This window comes from Meles meles, chromosome 4, assembly GCF_922984935.1.
Source record: "Meles meles chromosome 4, mMelMel3.1 paternal haplotype, whole genome shotgun sequence".
Lineage (NCBI taxonomy): Eukaryota > Metazoa > Chordata > Mammalia > Carnivora > Mustelidae > Meles > Meles meles.
In genome coordinates, this window is record NC_060069.1 from 20,712,530 (window position 1) to 20,732,107 (window position 19,578).

The 19,578-nt window shown below is 39.0% G+C and overlaps 1 pseudogene; it reads right to left on the reverse strand.

Annotated features, from left to right (window-relative positions):
• Window positions 1-17,124: 17,124 nt before the first annotated feature.
• LOC123940328 lies at window positions 17,125-18,888 on the reverse strand (annotated as a pseudogene).
• Between the last annotated feature and the right edge of the window lie 690 nt (window positions 18,889-19,578).

Below are 19,578 nucleotides of genomic sequence, written 5' to 3' on the forward strand. Positions count from 1 at the left end.
TTGACCTTTCTCTTCTCTGAACAATGCGGATTTGCCACTGTCACTTCTCATTCTCATCTGTCCAGCTACCTCTAGGGGGGCATGTTTAATTTTTTAAACTGCTTTCAGTGGAATTTTCAAATGCCCACTAAGGAATAATTTCATTCACATTAAAGCTTTCTAAGAAAGAAAATTACCCATATAGCCGCACCAAAGTCTTTGGCAGATGGAGGAAGGCTTTACCTCACCCTGCTTTTCAGCGTAATTCCATTCAACAAGTATTGATACAAGTATTGATTGGATGCACACTCTGCCACTCTGTGCCAGGCTCCGCGATGGGTTCAAAATAAGAACAGCCCCCCACCCTCCACCCCCATTTCAAGTCATTTATAATCTGGCTTGTGAGAGGGAGTAAAAGGGAGTTAACTATCACTAAAGTGAGTACTTGAGGGCATGAATTGCCACCAAATGGCTGTGACAAGAGAGCTTTTTAAAAAGATAAAGCCGTATTGCTGCTTTGTGGAAAAGGTGTATTTGTGAACTTCTCTTCCAACTGTGCATTTTCTCTCAAGGGAAAACAAAAATGTCTCAGGTCACATATTTTAACTGCCTGCTGAGTCCAGAGAGGTGGAGAGCTCTGAAACATGGAAATAATTTAAACAGTTTTTCTTAATTAGCTCTCTAGTGGCCATGTAATTCTGGCATATTTGGGACTTTGGTTTAGAACAGTGAAGCCTTTCTTTACCTTGAACTTGAGGTGCAAGCTTGTAAATCAGGCAGACCAGGGCTAATCTGGGCTCTGAACCTGACCAACTAAGTATTTGTGCCTTGTTATTTGACTTCCCCGAGCCCATTTATGCCTTGTTAAAATGAGGATTTTTTTTTGCTCTTGTGCTTACTGTGACTTTACACTTCAAAGTACATATATTTTATAAATCTGAAAGGGGCAAAAAATTTTAAAGGTTGTGAGGTTTTTATAAAGATATACGCATTAAGTAGAAGCCAAGCTATGAGATATATAACTGTCTCCTTTTTTAAACTTCAGTTTTCAAAACTCTGCAACCTCCGATTTTGAATAAAATATATTCAAAACTTGGGTTAATTAATGGAACTTCATGTTTATCTTTTCACTTGCCTCATACAAAAAGCACTGAGCATTTTGCCTTCTGAGTGTGAAGACACTGTAGTGAATGTAACTTATTTTATTCTTATGAAAATACTAACTTAACTAAAAGAATCACAAAGTAGTTGAATATACATGCAAAAATTAGAGCAAAAATTCGTGAGGAATGGGGGAAACTATTTAGATTAAAAGTATCTCAGCTCCTGAAGAACTGTTTTGTTTTTTTAACTGTGTGCAACAGACTTAATGTATCTTTAAAATAAAACTGGTTGTGCCCAACTTGAGTACATCTTTCCTTTCTGGGGCTTTGTCAAATACTTTTCATTTATGTACAGAGTAATTATAGCAATAATTGCCACATTAAAAAGCTTCTATATCAGGTTTGTCTTGTTTGGAATACTACTTTATTCATATGTGCATGTTACATTTAAAGACTTAATTTCCAAACCATAGCAAACACCAGCCAAAATAAAAAATTGTAGAAATCAAAGTCAATTCTACAAACTAAAAATAAAGGCCTTAAACCAAGTTTTCTGAATAGCTTCCATGGAAACTTATCCTAACTACTTAAGAATTTTTATTTTCAGATTTTATGTTTCCCTATTATAGCAATCAAAAAATATGTATTTATTAAATGTCTACTGTGTGTTAGGTACTCGGGACCCGGGAATACAAAAATGCAATGAAGATGTGGTCTCTGCCTTGAGTTCACACCTGGTGTTATATAGTTTTGAGCTAATCTTTTAAATCAAAAGCAATTTTATATTTATTCATTTGTGATTTAATAAACAGTTTACCTGATGAGTCACATTTATCATTGCACATTAGACACAACATGTAATTTAATCAATAAATAAACTTACTAAAGATTGTAATTCCAAACTGTACTTCTAGATACTTGGCAAAGTTTCAAGAGAGTTTGCGTATAATTCATGTATTGTTCCAAGACTGAGAGTCAGTAGAGGGGGTTGGGGGACGAATCTATAATCTACTAAACATTTAAATAAGTTAATGTTTGAATTCAAGAGTCAATGTCTTCAAGTTGACAAGTTGACCTCTCTGTCTCATTGTATTAGTTTTTTGGGTTTGTTTGTTTTTTTCTTTTTAAAGCTTTTGTTTGAGAGAGAGCACCACTGGAACACAAGATAAAGATAGGGAGCATGGGGGTGGGGCACAGAGGGAGAGGGAGAGGCAGATTCTCCCAGGAAACAGGGAGCCTGACAATGTGGGGCTTAATCCCTGGGACCCTGGGATCCTGACCTGAGCCACAGGCAGATTCTTAACAAACTGAGCCACCCAGGCACCCCACACTGTATTGGTTTTTTTGTTTGTTTTGTTTTAAAGATTATTTATTTGAGAGAGCGAGAGAGAGAGAGAGAGAAAGCAGGAACTGAGGGAGAGGCAGAGGGAGAGGAAGAAGCAGACCTGTTGCCAAGCAGGGAGCCTAATGCAGGGCTCAATCCCAGGATTCTGGGATCACTACCTGAGCCCAAGGCAGACACTTAACTGACTGAATCACCCAGGCACCCCATTGTATTGGTTTTTATGGATTCTTTATATATACAAAGTAGCTAGACAAAGAACAAGAAAAATTCATGTCTGGCCTATGGTCAACCAAATAAATGGTTGTCCAGGTACTATTGTCTAGGTAAATGTTGTAAATGTAATAATGTCTTATATTTCCTTAGAAGTGAACTTAAGGTAAAGAAGAAAGCTACCACCAATGTAGCTTTTGGCATATCTATAGTAAACATAATAGATTATTAACTGATTTTCAAAAGCATCTGTTCAAAATATTTTATATTTTTACTTTAAAAAGGTACTTAAGGGGTGCCTGGGTGGCAATTAGCTGAACATTGGACTCCTTGTTCCCATTCAGGTCATGATCTCAGGGTTGTGAGATTGAGTCCTGTGCTGGGCTCTCCACTAAGCTGGGAGTCTGCTTGAGATTCTCTCTCTCCTTCTGTCCCTCCTACTTGTTCTCTTTCTCTCCCTAAACTAATCTTAAAATAAAATAAAATAAAATAAAATAAAAGGTACTTAAGGACCAAAGGTAATAAATGTTTATGGATGGATGAAGATATCAATGATTCCTGGGTTTTTTTGGTTTGTTGGTTAGTTTTTTCAAAGATTTTATTTATTCATATAAGAGAGAGAGAGCATGAGAGGGAGAGAGGTCAGCGGGAGAAGCAGACTCCCTGCTGAGCAGGGAGCCCGATGTGGGATATGGGGCTTGATCCTGGGACTCCAGGATCATGAGCCCAGCAGAAGGCAGTTGCTCAACAGACTGAGCCACCCAGGTGCCCTACATTCCTGGGTTTTATCACCACTGGGAAGCCAGATAAAGAATAAGGTCTCCAATTTCTACCTAGAAGTATGGGATGTTTGTTTTGTTTGACTTTTTTTTGTTTGGAGTTTATTTTGATTGGTTTTGGCCAAGTAAGCTATGCTGATCCTCTGGTGAGGTCTCTAATTACTTATACAGACAGAGGGACATTTTCAGTTATTTTACATGATATAGGTCAGCAATAATTCAGGGTTCTTAACTACTCTATTGAATTATATAATATGGAGAATATAATTAGCATGTGCCTTAGTTAAAAAGACTGTTCTCAGCCTTTAAAAGGGATTTGAAAAGACTGGGACTTTCAAAGAAGCATTTTCTTCTAAGAAAACCCTGCTTTAGAGGACATTACATGCTATCACTCACATAATCTTCACGAACAGAATATTATATGATCCTAGCATATGTATTGCTAAGTTGCATTTAAAGTCTGGCTGCCCAGAGGCATCTGATTCAGTTACTCAGTAGGTTTTTAAGACTCAGATCTAAAAAAAAGGAGATAAAAGTGGCTTTCCTAGCTCAACTGTTTCCATTTCAGAAGAGCTGGGAGTTCTAGAGCTGCCAAGTTGTTTTCATTCTGTAGTGTATTTTAAAAACTTAATGGTCGTGGGTGAGGGGAATCCAGGAAGTATAAGGAATATCTACACCAGAAGAATCTAAGATTTAAAGCCTACAAGTTAGAGGGGTTTCTGAAACAGAATAAAAGAGGTTAATACAAGTTATCTAAGGTGATTACTAAAATTCAGAACTTTGGGAAAAGATCTTAGTGTGCCAATTAACAGCAAAAATTCAACCTCGTATTTCCAAAATACTTAAGCACAGATTAGCCTAGATATCTTATGTCACTGATATCTTTGTCTCTTCGTTTTCTTCTTTGCTGTGAGAGTGCTATCTGAATGTGGGAAGATCTAGAAGAAGGCCCAAGAATGCTGACTCTTCAAAAAACAGATTTCTAGTTAAAATAGTCTTTGAGAAAATTAAAAGGACAAGACTAGGCTGTTCAGTAAAAGGTCTACTACACAGTGCTGGCTAAGCCTAGAAAATACCTAGCATACAGTACGTGTCAATAACTACTTAAAGATTCAGTTTGGGGCATATTAAGAAGTTCCCCGAAGCAAAACATTCGCATCAAGGATGGTCCTAAAACTTGGTCAAGTTCCTTAAATTTTTGCTTTTTCAAGTGTTCTTACTTGAATAATGGAGAGGGTAAAGCACCTTAAAGTTTATTGTAACATTATCAAAAATTGGTTGAAGCATTGTTCCTTTTGGAGAATGAAAACCAGGATGGTGTGAGGAGAGAAAGAAGAGGTTATGGTACCAGAAGAAAGGATTGGGGGTGGTGGAAGACAGAGCAGTAACAAAAGCATCCAATTGTGTGAAACTGAATGGAGAAATATTTTGGCTATGGAAGTCGATCATTGTAGCCTTGCCAATGCTTACACTTTATTTCATCAAAGAAGGAAACCCCATTCATTGAGAACCCTGCTATCTCTGGTACAGGGCAGGCACTTTCACACATACTAGCTTAATTAACTTTCAACAACCTAAATGGAGGTATTATCATTCTTATTTCATAGTCAAGGAAATTAAATGTCATAAAAAGTCACAGAATGGAGTCAATGCTGGAACTGAAATTCAAACCCAAGTCTCTTACTCCAAAACACACCCTTTTGTAACACTGCCAAGTTGGCTAACACACGTGGCAGTATCCCATATCTGGCAATGTGTTAAGAACTTGGCAATGCTGGTGAATAATTCTGGCCCTCAGTAAAACTCTTTGGTTGTTAAATTTTATTGTTGGACTATGGTGACAAGTATCGGCAATTTGCATGACCAACTAGAAAGTTCTCTTTCAAGCAGCCTGGATCTCCTTTGTCCTACCTTGTTATAAAATAAGTTGGTTTTTGGAGTCCAAAGGATCCATCATCAAAGAAAACCTGAGGCCAAAGATGCTGTGGGTCCTGTGACCTCTATCTGTAGGATTTTAAACCTTATAATCTAAACCCAGTGTTATGACTATCATAACACTCAAAGTAGCTAACTTTCCAATATAGGAGGAAAAACAGAAAAGTACCATGGAACTAGACTCTTGGATCGATATTTTGGATAACTTCAGATTCACTGAAAGCCGCATAGAAATTCTCAAAGTGTTCAGTCACACAGGGAAGACCTGTTTGTGGACACTTCCTCTGTAGTAAGGATTATTTGCTTTATTGTAATCTATTTTTATGTGTTACATTTTTGAACCTCCCATTTTAACATTTTGCAAATAAAGGTTGTAGTACCTCAGTTCCCTGAGGTAGAAAAGGGTATTTTGGAAATTAAAAGTCCCAGAAACCAGGCACACTATTATACAATACTCATGCATATGGGAGTCAGAAAACACATTAACATTTTTAAGTCTGAGCAACTTTGCGGTGAGCAAGTCATACTTGGCCTTGAAACTATCTTCAGGAATCTCTATTAGCATCCTTAAAATTTATGTTTTAACAAAAAGACTTTGAGGAATACTGCCACTTTTCATATTATTTCTTTTTTTTTTTTTTTTTAAAGATTTATTTATTTGACAGATAGAGATTACAAGTAGGCAGAGAGGCAGGCAGAGAGAGAGAGAGGAGGAAGCAGGCTCCCAGCCAAGCAGAGAGCCCGATGCGGGGCTCGATCCCAGGACCCTGGGATCATGACCTGAGCTGAAGGCAGAGGCTTTAACCCGCTGAGCCACCCAGGTGCCCCTTCATATTATTTCTGTTACCACAACATGTTCATGTTCAAAGAAACAAAATGACCTATAATTCCACCACCAAGATAATTACTATTAACAATTCGGTGAATAGCTTTCCACCAAGGCAAATAACATACACTCAAAAATGTATACTTTTTTTTTTTTTAAGGGAATCATGGGCTCTAGTAAGTTACTTAAAATTTAAAAATGAGTTCTATCCCACCGGAATAGCTAAAATTACAATACCAACTGTTGGTGAGGATCTGGAGCAACAGAAACGCTTATATACTACTGGTAGTTTGTAGCTTAGTAAAAAACCATGTTACAACACTGCTCAGTAGCAGCGGCTAAAGCTGAAAGCTCACATAGAATAATCAACCAAAAAGTCCACTCCTAGGTATGTGCAGATAGAAACGCATATTTAAATGCACCAAAGACATGTATAAGAATATACAGAGCAACACTGTTCATAGTTGCCTCAAACTAGAAAATCCAAATGTCCTTCAATGTCAGAATGGCTATATTGTATATGCATGCAATAGACTACTGTTTAGCGATGAAAATGAGTGATCTGCTATACCAAACAGGTAAGAATTTCTCCAATATAATGTAAAGTTAAAGAAGCCAAACAGAAAAGACTATGTACAGTGTGATTCCCTTTCTATAAAGTTTAGAAACAAGCAAAACAAAACTAATCTATGACGTTAGAAGTCAGGATGTGGTTACCCGTGGGAGGAGGATTCTGGGTGCTGGTCATTTCTAGTCTTTGAACTAGGTGGTGAATACAGAATTCTGTTCGTTTTGAAAATTCATCCAGCTCTACACTTTTCTATATGGAGCTTATGCTTTGATTCGAAAGTTTATTTTTTAAAAAACGCTGCATCACGAACACTTGACAAGAAAGGATATGTGTGTGGAAAGACCAAATCTATGCCTCTGAGGTCGTCAGTGATTAGATTTGTGCTTTGAGTGTGAAGTGATAGGGATAACCTTACTTATTATTTCATGGGTGTTTTCCCTTTCCTATGTGCACGAAATGACATAAGATTGAAGAGTTCTTTCAATAAGCACAAATGAAACTTACATAATTTTTTAAAGATACCGTTAGTTGTAATGTCAATTTTTTAAAGAATGCATTTATTTATTATTTGTGAAAGAGAGAGAGAACTCGAGAGAGCACAAGTGGTGGAGAGGGAGAAAGCCTGATGTAGGGAACCTGCTGTGTGGCTGGATCCCAGGACCCCAGGATCAAAACCGGAGCCGGAGGCAGCTGCTTAACCAACTGAGCCACCCAGTGGCCCAGAAACTGAACACTACAACATCTGAAGTTCTGCAAAATCATTAATGAAATTCCTTAATTATTTTATTTACCTGCATACCTTCACTTTCTGAATTCCCTCAATTTTATTTATTTTTAAAGATTTTATTTGTTTATTTGACAGAGATCACAAGTAGGCAGAGAGGTAGGTGGGGGTTTCAGGAAGCAGCCTCCCTGCTGAGTAAAGAGCCCAATGCAGGGCTTGATCCCAGGACTCTGGGATCATGACCTGATCGAAGGCAGAGGCTTAACCCACTGAGGCACCCAGGAGCCCCTGAATTCCCTCAACTTTAAAGAAAAAAAAATGGACTTTTTCTAATAACAAATAACAACTATAATTATTCTTCTTGGCACTTACTGTATGTTGACACTTGGCCAACATATCACTTGCATTATCTGCTTGCATTAGTCCTCATGAGACCTGCATGAGTTCAGAATTTATTTTTAAAAGTTAATAAAATTTGGGGTGCCTGGGTGGCTCAGTCATTAGGCATCTGCCTTTGGCTTGGGTCACGATCCTGGGATCCTGGGATCAAGTCCCATGTTGAATTCCTTGCTCAGCGGGACTCTTCTTCTCCGCCTGGCTGCAGCTTGTCCTGCTTGTGTACTCGTGCTCTCTCACTCTCCGACAAATACATAAATAAAATCTTCTTAAAATGTAAAAAAATAAAAGTTACCAAAACTATAACTGTAATACCTTCTGGTTGTAGAAATCCATTAAAATTATATCGATTAAGAAATGCAAACAGTCTTTAACATGTCTTTTCCCATAAATATCACTGATTAACAAGCTGGTATGTCCTTCCAGATCTTTTATATGTATATGGAAACCCACACAGTCACACAGAAGGGAGGTCAGTTATTAATGGCATTATATTGTAAATACAACTCTTCAAGTTGCTTTACTTACCTTAACTATACCTCCTAGAAATCTTTCTAAGTCTGTCCCTAGATCATCTCATTCTTTTAATGATTGTTCTGATTATTTAACCATTTCACTATAAATAGGGATCAGCAGCCTCATTCTAAACAGGTCCTCAGCCAGGAGTACTACTGACTTTTTGAACTGAATAATTCTTTAAAGAACTGTCATACCCATTTGAGATGTTTACCGGCATTCCTGGTCTCTACCCACTAGAAGCAAGTAGCATCCCTCCTCTCCCCAACCTATCCACCCACCCATAGCCACTGGAACAAAATGTCTCCAGGCATTTTGTCCCCTGGAAGACAAAAATCCCTCCTTCCTATTACAGTCAAGAAACACAGCATAGAAGGATATTTATGTCATTATTTTCAACAACGTCAGATGGGTTCACCAAACATTGGTATTACTTATCATAAACCACATTTTACAGATGAGCAAGTGGAGGCTAGGAAGGTGTATATGTCCAAGGTTAATATGATATCGTGCTGCTCTAAGTAGTAAAGATATGAACCCAATTCTGTGTCCTCCAGAGATTGTGATTTTTTTTTCAGAGATTGTGATTTTAATCTCCCTCCCAATCCTACGATAATTTTACTACCCAGAATGTTGTTTTAGGGACCACTCCAAAGGAGATAGAACAGATATTAAAAACATTCTGATAAACATTCTTCTGCTTCCTTTGATGCAACCAGGTGTTAAAAACTTTTCTGCTTTCTAAATGTGTCCACAAGCAGAATAAGTCATCTGTAATAAACACTTACACTAAGAAACCTTTAGGAATTTTGAAACAGATAGCAATTATAGTATCACCATACTTAATATATTTAACAATGATGGGGTGCCTGAGAGCTAACCTAGTTTATATTGGTAGTAGTCCCAAAGTCGGCTTTCTAGATCTTTCTGGGGCAGACAGCTTTGCCATCATCACCATCACTGGGTACAGATGTGTATCCAGCTCCTATTGCATATGGTAGCACACTGCTAGTCCCTTGCACTCCAGCTTCCCTCCCCAGGGCTGGGTCCACATCTTGTAACACCCAACAACTGATAACAAGGCAAACAAGGCAACAGAGGTTAAGTAAAATAAATCAAAATTAACATAGCTGTTACTATCGAGTATTTACTATGTATCAAATATTTAAATCAGCTGTTATCTCCTTTCATTCCTCAATTGTTTGAGCACCTACTATGTGCCAGAAGGACCCCAGGTGCTATAATATAGGCGTGAACAGGAGGCAGAGAGCATGCCTCTATGAAAGTATGTGAAGGACATTAACCAGTTGCTTAAATAACTGTGATCCATGGGGAAAACATAATGAGGGAGGGGAGGAGTGAAGGATTTCCCAAGAAAGTAGGTTGGGCCCTGGGGCGCCTGGGTGGCTCAGTGGGTTAAGCCTCTGCCTTCGGCTCAGGTCATGATCCCAGGGTCCTGGGATCCAGCCCCACATCGGGCTCTCTGCTTAGCGGGGAGCCTGCTTCCCCCCCTCTCTCTGCCTGCTACTCTGCCTACTTGTGATCTCTCTCTCTCTCTGTTAAATAAATAAATGAAATCTTAAAAAAAAAAAAAGTAGGTTGGGCCCTAAGACCAGCAATAGCACGTGTCAAACTGCCAGGTAATGGTATAGTTGTCAGTGTCGTGGTATAGTTGAGAAAGTGAGAGCAGACTACGGCAAGGGTCAGATCAAGCAGGACATATTAGTACATGTTAGGATTTTCCTCTTTGGCCCTAAAAAGTCCGTGAAAAACATTGAGGGAGTTTTAATCTGCGGAGGGTCATGATCACATTTGGAGGTTCCTATTCTATTTGCTCTAATGTTATTCATATGATCTCATTCTTCAGAAAAGGGTTTAGGAGACCATATCTTAGAAATTGTACTAACTTGCCTACTACAGTACTCTCTTTCATTCATAGGAAAAGGAGATAAAATGGGTCAGGGTTATTATTGTTTCCCTCTAATGGTTCCTCCATAGTTTTGGCCTTGAAATTTTCCCCCCTTTTTTTTTTAAATTTTAAATCTTCTTTTTTTTTTTTTTAAGATTTTATTCATTTATTTGACAGAGAGAGAGAGAGATCACAAGTAGGCAGAGCAGCAGGCAGAGAGAGGGGGGGAAGCAGGCTCCCCGCTAAGCAGAGAGCCCGATGTGGGGCTGGATCCCAGGACCCTGAGATCATGACCTGAGCCGAAGGCAGAGGGTTAACCCACTGAGCCACCCATGCACCCCAAAATTTTCCCTTTATTGAGGCTTATGGGACCTTTGGTTAAACAATGAATCAAGGCCTTGGAAGCCTAACAGAGGACATGTCACTGTTGATTCTCTGCTTCTATTTTGTTCTTAATTTTCATACCCTGTAGAAGAAGAACTTCCCTTCTGATAAATAATCTGACAGAGAATAACATGATGAAGAAGGAGTGATTGCTAATAGAGTTCTGAGAACAGAAAGAAAAAAAAAATCCCAATGATTCTAATGTTAATTCCAGGCCACCACTATTCATGGGCTGTCATTTTAAAAACCTGTCTCTCTGAACACTTCATCCAGAAATTCGCTGCTTTCTTCCGTTACTGGTGGTGAAGTAATCTCTGTAATACCCGAGCTGACCCTTCCCAGAGGTCTCTGAGAAACACATAATGCTTGCTTCACCTGATGACGGAGCTCTCATAATACAGAAGAGTCAAGGCCTGAAGCATTTGGCCATTACCTTGGTTATGCATTTCTCTCAGAAATTTAACACACTGCCACATTCTTGCCTTTTAATTAAGCTCTCTCCCATCTTCACTTTTTCACAGTTCTGGTTTGTTCAATCGTCTCCAGGAACTGATCTCAAACGATGTTTTTCACAGCTGTTTTTGAGGCCCTGGCGTCAGTATTACAGGTTTTATTCGTTAAATTGTTTTTTCGGAAGCGTAATTTCTCTGGGTGTCTAGTTTCTTCATCTGTAAAGTGTAAGGAATTTGGATTCAATTCCCCCTCGCAGCTAAATATTTCTAGGATTTGACTCTTACCATTATTCAGATGTAAGAGTAGTAATTTGAGAAATTGGACCAATGAGTTACATTCTCCCTTTCACAGCTTTAGGGAACTTTCTTTTCTGTAACTTGATACTAAACATTTCATATTTTGCCTACACTGTTGGCATCTGAAAGAATGAATGCAGCCAGATTTCTTTCAACAGCACTGAACGAGAGCATCCTTTGTTTGCCAGGAAAGCTCAGAAAAATAAAATATTCTAGTATAACAATTAGGAGAAAGACCTGTGACTAGATCCATTTTGTGCTTGACTTTGGCAATGTCAAAAATGCGTTTGCTATTTTAAAAGTTATTTTGGTATCTTGCCTTTTTATTAAAGTGTCCTCTTCAAAGGTCATAGGGGAAAAGTCATGATTCTGGGAAACTTAGTTTCACCTAATCTTATCATCCAACTTCTTTTTCCACTGGGGAGAGTTGAGCCTTGAGTCCCAACAAAAGAAATATTTTAGCTTTAGGGCTGTTTGGGCCCTGAAGGAGCTAAACATTCATTTCACTTGTCCCAAGAAAAAGCCACCTACATTTTCCCTAATCCTTAAAGGCCTCCCCACAGACGGGGTAAATTTTTGTTGAATTGATTTATTCTCATTTCTGAAGCTCCCTTGTTCTATTCTTGACTGGTTTTTTTAATGTTAAATTTTAATCATCAGCTTAAGACAAGTCACAAAATCAGTTGCTAAAAATTGCAGGAAAGTCAAGAATAAGAGGGAAAAAAATCAATGCCATAACCCTCAGTAACTTGCTGTTAATTCTATTTTCATGTCAATAGGTATGATTGGAGAATTTGTATTTCCAGTACAAAAAAAACAAAAACAAAAACAAAAACAAACCCAACACTGGAGATGGTAATAACAAAGACTAGCAGCCACCTAGTTATGCTTTATTGTTAGGTCTGAATTCTATTGATATTTTCCATCTGTCTACTTACTCTTCTTGTAGCTAGCTATTCCGTCCTCCTACCCAACCTCCTAGCATCAGACATAAAGCCAAGAAAGCATCAAAACCCCAAGCTTGATGCTTTCCTCTCCCAGAAAGTTGGTGATTGGGAACCAAGTAGAAGAGGTGCAATGGAATTGGTCATTAAGCAAACATAATAAAATCAGCAACATTTGGAAAGGATTAACTATTCAAAATAGAACTCAGACTTTCATGAACTCCATGACAAACGATCCAGCACTTCTTGCTCTACAAATAATGCCTTTCAGTCCATAGAGGGAACAGAAAAATTGGGAACATCACTGCTGCTGGTAACTTGTTGGCCCGGTTTGAAAGTGAGTGCCCGGGGCGCCTGGGTGGCTCAGTGGGTTAAGCCACTGCCTTTGGCTCAGATCATGATCTCAGGGTCCTGGGATAGAGCCCCGCATCGGGCTCTCTGCTCAGCAGGGAGAATGCTTCCCCCCCCACCTCTGCTTGCCTCTCTGTCTACTTGTGATTTCTCTCTCTGTCAAATAAATAAATAAAATCTTTAAAAAAAAAAAAAAAAGAAAGAAAGTGAGTGCCCTCCCGAAATTCATACTGAAATCCTAATGTCCAATGTGATGGTGTTAGAAGGTAGGGCCTTTGGGAAGGCCATAAGGGTGGAGCACTCCTTAATGAGATTAACACCTGGGGAGAAATGAAATTAACACCCTCATAAAAACTGAATATGGCCTCTAAGGAAGTTGCGAACCAGGGAAGAACAATCTGCAAAACTATATTAATATGTATGTTTATAATAAGAAGAAAGACAATAATTCTACCCCTGAAACCAGTATTACACTGTATGTTAACTAAGTATAATTTATTTATTTATGTAAAGATTTTTATTTATTTATTTATTTGAGAGCGAAATTGAGAGTGAGAGAGAAAGAGCATCAGCTGGGGGAGAAGCAGACTCCCCACGGAGCGGGGAACCTGGTGCGAATCTTGATCCCAGGATCCTGGGATCATGATCCAAACAGAAGACAGATGCTTACCTGACTGAGCCACCCACATGCCCCTTAACTAACTAGAGTTTAAATGAAATTTGAAACACACAAAAACAGAAAAAAAAATATACAGATTGTCTCACAGTTTCTACTGGTTTAGTAGTATATCAGGCAATTGAAACTATGGAACACAAGAATAACTATAAGAACAATGTTGATTGGTGATTGCCAAGGTGCATTGACTTTCCTCAGAAACAAACTAGATGCTAAGGGAAATTAGCAAGAATAAAAATTTAAAAAAAGAGAGGCCTGACAGAGCTCCCTAGCCCCCTCCATTATATGAACATACAGTAAGAAGTTGGCTGTCTGCAACACAGAAGAGAGCTTTCACTAGACACTAAATTGGCCACTGCCGTCATCCTGGGTTTACCAGGCTCCAGAATGGTGACAAAGAAATGTTTGTTGCTTATGACTCACCCAGGCTCTAGAATTTTTTTTTTTTTAATTTTGTTATAGAAGCTCAGACAGACTGACACATTACTTTTTCCAGAAACCTGCTTTTGTCAGGACAGACTGGTATTTCAGAGAAAGGGAGAGAATGAGTTACAAGGAAAGTCGATGGAAAGAAGAGTCCCAGTTCCAAATTTTGCCTGGGGCCAGCTTTGAGTTTAGTTCAGATGGGTGGAATGCTTGGATCCAGTCTTCAAGCAAAATCCTATATGGCCCCAGAGTGCAAACTCCAGTTTTCCTTCAAATCAGATCCAAATTGGAAGGAGATAGAGATATATATACATATAATAAATACTATATCCCTACTTTAGGAAACAAAGAGATTTTTCATTTGAGGTTTTTTGGTACCATGCTATGCATTTGGTAAAGTGATACAGCTATTAAGACCGTCTTAATGAGATTCAGGGACGCCACTATCTCTCAAGTAATACATGTGGATTTAAGAGTTAAACAAGATCATGTCCAACTCCTCAGGCTATGTTTCTTTTTCTTTTTTATACCTTACCTTCGTAAATTTAAAATTACTGTGTGCTTATTATTCATCTAATTGTTCCTCAAGGCCCCATTCCTCCAGTCTTCGGTATCCTACTCTTATTATTATCACGTATTGATATTAACATTGAGTTAGGAAACCTATTTAGAAAACGTGATTCAAGGGAAAAAAATTCAACAAAAGGCAGTATTTATTGGCTGAAGGTAAATGTCAATTTCAAAAGGAAATATTTTCACTGGCACTTAATGCCTTTTACAACAAATACCATGACCAACCATTAATGGTTAGGCAAAATTATGAAATAGCTTGAAATAGCCACATGAATTCTCTATCTTCTCATATAAGAAAATCATTTGCATTCAGGATTGTGTACTTCAAAATAGACAAAAGGGCTTTTCTTTTTACAGAATTTAAAGTTTCAAGGTGCTTCCTGACTTCACAGACCCTTCTATATGTTCATAGGTATCACAAGGCTTTAAGAAGGTAAACATCTTCCAAAATTATTTGACACAGGACACTTGATGCTTTGGAAGGAGTGCATTTTGAGAAATGCTCGCTCACAGGCTATCAGCCAAGCTTTCCTGCAACCACAACAGTTGAATTTTCCTCTTCATGTCCCTGATAAGTAAAAGCTATAAATGAATGATTCAAAAATAAAATTAAGAAAATAATTCCCTTTATAATAGAATCAAAAATGATGAAGTTTAGAATAAAGTGAACAAAACTTCTAAACTTATACTCTGAACACTATAAAACATTTTAAGATTTGATTTATCCATTTAGCAGAGAGAGAGAGAGAGAGCGCGCGCGCGCACAAGCAGGGGGTATGGCAGGAAGAGGGAGAAGCAGGATCCCCACTGAGCAGAGAGGTGGCTCAGAGTTTAATCCCAGGACCCGGGGATCATAACCTCCGCTGAAGGCAACACTTAACTGACTGAGCCACCCAGGCATTCCACTATAAAACAATTTTGAAAGAACTTAAACAAAATCTAAATAAATGGAAAGACATCTCACATTCATGGATTGGAAGACTTTTTATTGTTAAAATGATAATAAATCCCCAAATTGATCTACAGATTATATGCAACCCTTAGCAGAACCCTAGCTTGCTTCTTTGTATGAATTGATAAGCTGAATCTAAAATCCATAGGAAATTCAAGGGGTCTAGAACAGCTGATTTAATCTTGAAATAGAAGAGTTGTAAGACCCCGCCACCCCCATTCCAATTTCAAAAGTTACTACAAAGCAACAGTAATCAATGTGAACCCTGAGCCCTGTTGAATGGGAATGCAAACTGGTGGGAATGCAAACTGGTACAGTCATTGCAGAAAACAGTATGAAGTTTCCTCAACAAACGAAAAACAGAATTACTGTATGATCCAGTAATTCCTTCTGGGTACTTACCCCAAGAATATGAAAACACTAATTCAAAAAGATATATACACCCCTATGTTTATTGCAGCATTATTTTGTTTTATTATTTTTTTAGAGGGGGTAGGGATAAATGGAGAAGGAGAGACTCTCAAGCAGGCTTCATACCCAGCGCAGAGCCCATGTGGGTGAGGCAAGATCTCACAATTTGGGATCATGACCTAAGCTGAAATCAAGAGATGGACACTTAACCAACTGAGCCATCCAGGTACCACTCAGCATTATTTACAATAGCCAAATTATGGAAGCACCCAGGTGATCTTCAATAGATGAATGGATAAAGAAAATACAGTGTGTACATATCTTACACACCACACAAACACAGGAATATCACTCAACCATAAAAAGAAAAGAATGAAGTCTTGCTATTTGCAACAACATGGCTGGATCTAGATGTATAATGCTAAGTAAAATAGAGAAATACAAAAACCATATAATTTCACTCATATGTGGAATTTAAGATATAAAATAAATAAAGAAAAAAGAGACAAACAAACCAAAAAACCCACTCTTAAATATAAAGAACAAACTGGTGATTACCAGACGGGAGGTGGGGGGAATGGGCAAAACAGGTGAAGGGGATTAAGAATATATTTATTGTGATGAGCACTGAGTAATGTATAGAATTGTTGAATCACTATATTGTACACCTAAAACTAATATAACACTGTACATTAATTAGAATGAAATTACAGGGGCGCCTGGGTGGCTCAGTTGGTTAAGCGACTGCCTTTGGCTCAGGTCATGATCTCAGGGTCCTGGGATCGAGCCCCACATCAGGATCTCTGCTCAGCGGGGACACTGCTTTCCTTTCTCTCTCTGCCTCCCTCTCTGCCTACTTGTGATCTCTCTGTCAAATAAATAAGTAAAATCTTTAAAAAAAATAGATTGAAATTACAACATTAAACCAATTAATTTTTTAAAAGACAGTATGGAACTGGCATGAGTATAAACGTTATTGGTCAATGAAATAGAGTTGAAAGTCTAGAAATAAATCCTTATTTCTATAGTCAATTGATTTTCAACAATGGTACCAAGATTCATTCAGTAGGGAAAGAATAGCCCTGTCAATAGTACTAGAACTAGTGGAAAGCCACATACAAAAACTGAAGTTGGACCGGATACAATAATACGATGCACACCATATACAATAATAAACTAAAAAGTGGGTCAAAGCCCTAAATGGCAGAGTCAAAACTATAAAACTGTTAGACAAAAACATGGGGTAATTCTTTATGACCCTGGATTTGGAAGGAATTTTTTTTTTAAGGGTGGAATTTAATCTTTATTTATAGACACTGCAAGAGAGGAGATTCCACATAGAAATAAGAAACCCACTGTGAGGAGGAGCTTCATACAGTTTGTACAGTTTGGAACTGGTCAAGTAGAGTTTTGTTGTAAAAAGTGCTACAATAACAAAACACATTTAAAAAGAGTTCTTAGTAGAGAAACAGTAAGACAAACTTCTACCAAACAGAGCACACCACAAACAACGTTCTGCGTCGGCTGTACAAGCTAAAAGTTAAAGGTCCCAGCGGTTCCATCCTGAACCTGGAACGTATAGCCTTCAGAGGTAGTTTCTGGCACAACATTCTGATCTTCCTCTTCCTCTACAGAGACATACTTCTCAATCAAGTTTAATGAAGCTTTGCACACAGACTCATTTTCATGGTTTTGTAGAGCCTCGATTTTGTCCAAACCTCCACATTCTTCGATCATTATACTAAGTTTCTCGGTTTCACCTAATTTCTCAGCAGCCTGAAAGATATTGGAAATGGCATCCAGAATGACCAAAATAATTTTGGTATCCTTCGCAGTTAAGAGGTTCATCAATGGTTCTATTATGCCACAATGGACGAGGTATACAATCTGTTCAACTGTCCCACCACTTGTATAGTTGCTTCCTTTTGTGTCTTAATGTCTGCCTTAGAGAGAACACCAATGAGGAATGGGACTAATCCATGATTCACAACTTGCTGAATCTGGTCCTGGCGGCCAGCTGTGATGTTTGACATTGTCCACATGGCTTCCTTCTGAATATTAGTTTTGGGGTTCGTTAGCAGGCTGGGAAAGACAGCAAGCGCTCCGGCATCTATTACAACCTGAGTCTGTTCATCTGTCCCAGTAACAATATTTCCTATGGCTCTTAGCGCAGGAGTCACAATGGGCAATTCAGTAGCTCCTAGAAGCTTTACAAGCTGGGGCACAACTCCTGTTTTCACAACCATCTCAATCCGTTCATTTGGACCATCTGTCAGGTAGGAGATGGCCCAGCAGGTATCTGCCAAGACCTCTGGATCGTCGTGATGCAGGAGACGAACTAAGGTAGGAAGAATCTGCTCGACGGCATCTAGCGGGGGTGCAGGGTTCTTGTTGCGACAAAGGTTTGAAAGTGTCCAAGTAAGGTTCCGTAAGTAGCCACATGCTAACGATGACATATCAGGAACCGCAAGGAGAGCCAGAAGTGGTTCAACTGCACCACACTTGATAACCAAGTCTCGAAAAACTGAACCGTCACCTGCAATGTTTCCTAGAGCCCACACAGCCTGTTCGCTGATGTGGGCATGGGAAGATGCCAACAGGGAAATGAATGCTGCGATAGCCTCCATCCACCACAGACTTGGTCTGTTCTGATGTCCTGGAAGCAATGTTAGTGAGAGCCCAAGCGGATTCAAACTGAATGGGACTACAATCAGTTCTGCCCAAGAAGGACACAAATTTTGGAATCAGACCAGCCCGGATTATGTTGTCTATGGGGGGCTGCTTTTCCCGAGAAAGCAGTTTCCTAGCAGCTTGAGTAGCCTGGAGCTGGCTTTCCAAATTGTTGCTATTTATGCCCTTGACAAAGTCATCGACAGACCAATTTACAGTGCCCTGGTTGTTGCGGTTTTCCTGCAGTGGAGAGGTAGCATCATCAGGAAACGAGCTTACGTTTCTCCTTTTCAGCATCTGGTCATCCTTAGCTTTCCTCAGCTCCACATTAACTTCTATTCGATGCCGCCTCATTTCTGTACTGTCTTTCCCCTTGTTCTTGAATCTATTAAGGCGGGCAGCTGGTGAATTAGCATTCTCGTTGGTGGACATGGTTATGAGACAAAGGGAGAAAGCTACACGGCCAGCTCAGGCTTCCACGGGAGGCGGTCTGGGACGCGCAGGCTGCAGGTCAGCTGCCCTCAAAACGTCCACCACGGATCACCCCAAAGACGGTGTCAGGAATTTTATTTTTTTAAGATTTTATTTTTAAGCAATCTCTCTACCTAATGTGGGGCTCCAACTCACAATCCTAAATTCAAGAATCATATGCTCTACTGACTGATCCAGCCAGGTGCCCTGGGAAGTTGTTTTTTTTTTTTTTTTTTTTTAAGATTTTATTTATTTATTTGAGAGAGAGACAGAGGGAGAGAGAGAGAGAGAACACGAGTGGGGTGAATGACAGAGAGAGAAGCAGACTCCCTGATGAGCAGGGAACCCGATGTGGGGCTTGATCCCAGGACTCTGGGATCATGACCTGAGTCAAAGGCAGATGTTTAACTGTCTGAGTCACCAGGTGTCCCCGGAGGGAATTCTTAAATGTAACACCAAAAGCATGAGCATCAACAAAAAATAGACAATTTGGATTTCATCAAAATTAACTTTTGTGCTGTAAAAGATACTATCAAACTGAAAAGACAAACCACGGGAGAAAAGTCTTTACAAATCATTAACCTAATAAGTGACTTGTCTCCAGAATATATAAAGAACTCTTATAATTCCCGATAATAAAAAGAGAAATAACTCAATTTTTAAAAGGGCAAAAGCTCC